This window comes from Arachis ipaensis, chromosome B10 (assembly GCF_059453495.1).
Source record: "Arachis ipaensis isolate K30076 ecotype BB chromosome B10, ASM5945349v1, whole genome shotgun sequence".
In the NCBI taxonomy this organism is placed as follows: domain Eukaryota; kingdom Viridiplantae; phylum Streptophyta; class Magnoliopsida; order Fabales; family Fabaceae; genus Arachis; species Arachis ipaensis.
The window spans coordinates 39295523-39298025 of record NC_142435.1 but is presented as its reverse complement, the minus strand read 5'-3'; the positions used below and the strand labels follow the sequence as shown (position 1 = coordinate 39298025).

The window sequence follows — 2503 nt, the reverse complement described above, 5'->3', positions numbered from 1 at the left end:
CCATGTCCAACCCTTTGATTAGAGCTTTGGGCTAATATTGAAAGATTCCTGGAATTCTTCTTAAAGATTTTGGATTTCTTATTTTCTTTTTCCTACATGTTTTTCGAAAATAACATACAAAAATCCAAAAAAAAATTATAAAATAAAAAAAATCAAAAATATTTTGTGTTTCTTGTTTGAGTCTTGAGTCAATTTTTAAGTTTGGTGTCAATTGCATACTCATCTTGCATTTTTCGAAAATTGCATTCATGCATTGCATTCACCATGATCTTCAAGTTGTTCTTGATAAACCTTCTTGATTGATCTTCATATTATATTGTTTTGTGTTGTATGGTGTTTTTCATATGCATTCTTGAATTCTTAGTGTCTAAGCATTAAAAATTTCTAAGTTTGGTGTCTTGCATGTTTTCTTTGCATAAAAAATTTTTCAAAAATATGTTCTTGATGTTCATCTTGATCTTCATAGTGTTTTTGGTGTGCATCTTGACATTCATAGCATTCTTGCATGCATTCATTATTTTGATCCAACATTTTCATGCATTGCATCATTTTCATGTTTTTCTCTCTCATCATAAAAAATTCAAAAATAAAAAAATATATATCTTCCTTTTTTTTCTCTCATAAATTTCGAAAATTTGGATTGACTTTTTCAAAAATTTTTAAAATCTAGTTGTTTTTATGAGTCAAATCAAATTTTTAATTTAAAAATCTTATCTTTTTCAAAAATCAAATCTTTTTCATTTTTCTTATTTATTTTCGAAAATTATAAAAATATTTTTCAAAAATCTTTTTCCTAATTTCATCTCATAATTTTTGAAAATATCATCATCAATTAATGTTTTGATTCAAAACTTTCAAGTTTGTTACTTGCTTGTTAAGAAAGATTCAAACTTTAAATCCTAGAATCATATCTTGTGATTTCTTGTGAGTCAAGTCATTAATTGTGATTTTAAAAATCAAATCTTTTTCAAAACTAATTTCAATCATATCTTTTCAAAAATATCTTCTTATCTTTTTTCAAAATCATATCTTTTTAATCATATCTTTTTAAAAAAACATATCTTTTTCAAAAATTTGATTTTAAAATATCTTTTCTAACTTCTTATCTTCTTATCTTTTCAAAATTGATTTTCAAATTTGTTTCAACTAACTAACTAACTTTTTGTTTGTCTCTTATCTCTTTCAAAACTACCTAACTAACCATCTCTCTCTAATTTTCGAAAATATCTCCCTCTTTTTCAAAAATTCTTTTTAATTAACTAATTGTTTCAAATTTTAATTTTAATTTTTGAAAATCACTAACCGATTTTTCAAAAATAATTTTCGAAAATCCTTCTCTCTCATCTCTTTCTATTTACTTATTCATCTACTAACACTTCATCTCACCCAAATTCGAACCCACTCTGCCATCTGTGTTTGAATTTTCTCTTCTTCCCTTCTTTACATTACATTCTTTTCTTCTTCTACTCACACAGGGGAACCTCTATACTTGGGCAAAAAGGATCCCTATTATTATTATTATTTTTCTGTTCCCTCTTTTTCATATGAGCAGGAGCAAGGACAAGAACATTCTTGTTGAAGCAGACCCTAAACCTGAAAGGACTCTGAAGAGGAAATTAAGAGAAGCTAAAATACAACAATCCAGCAAGCACCTTTCAGAAATTTTCAAACAAGAAGAGGAGATGGCAGCCGAAAATAATAATAATGCAAGGAGGATGCTTGGTGACTTTACTACACCTAATTTTTACATGGAAGAGGCATCTCCATTCCTGCCATTGGAGCAAATAACTTTGAGCTGAAACCTCAATTAGTTTCTCTGATGCAGCAGAACTGCAAGTTTCATGGACTTCCATCTGAAGATCCTATTCAGTTCTTAACTGAATTCTTGCAGATATGTGATACTGTTAAGACTAATGAAGTAGATTCTGAAGTCTACAGGCTCATGCTTTTCCCTTTTGCTGTAAGAGACAGAGCTAGAATATGGTTGGATTCTCAACCTAAAGATAGCTTGAACTCTTGGGATAAGCTGGTCAAGGCTTTCTTAGCCAAGTTCTTTCCTCCTCAAAAGCTGAGTAAGCTTAGAATGGATGTTCAAACCTTCAGACAGAAAGAAAGTGAATCCCTCTATGAAGCTTGGGAGAGATACAAGGAATTGACCAAAAAGTGTCATTCTGACATGCTTTCAGAATGGACCATCTTGGATATATTCTATGATGGTCTGTCTGAATTGGCTAAGATGTCATTGGATACTTCTGAAGGTGGATCCATTCACCTAAAGAAAACGCCTGCAGAAGCTCAAGAACTCATTGACATGGTTGCTAATAACCAGTTCATGTACACTTCTGAAAGGAATCGTGTGAATAATGGGACGCCTATGAAGAAGGGAGTTCTTGAAATTGATACTCTGAATACTATATTGGCTCAGAATAAAATATTGACTCCGCAAGTAAATATGATTTCTCAGAGTCTGAATGGAATGCAAGCTGCATCCAACAGTACTCAA

At 30.5% G+C, this 2503-nt stretch overlaps 1 non-coding gene across 1 annotated transcript; it reads right to left on the bottom strand.

Moving 5' to 3' along the window:
* Positions 1-2074: 2074 nt before the first annotated feature.
* LOC148579766 (small nucleolar RNA R71) lies at positions 2075-2178 on the bottom strand. Its single transcript, XR_015899286.1, has one exon. It is a non-coding gene; the product is annotated as a small nucleolar RNA R71 (small nucleolar RNA).
* Positions 2179-2503: the final 325 nt, after the last annotated feature.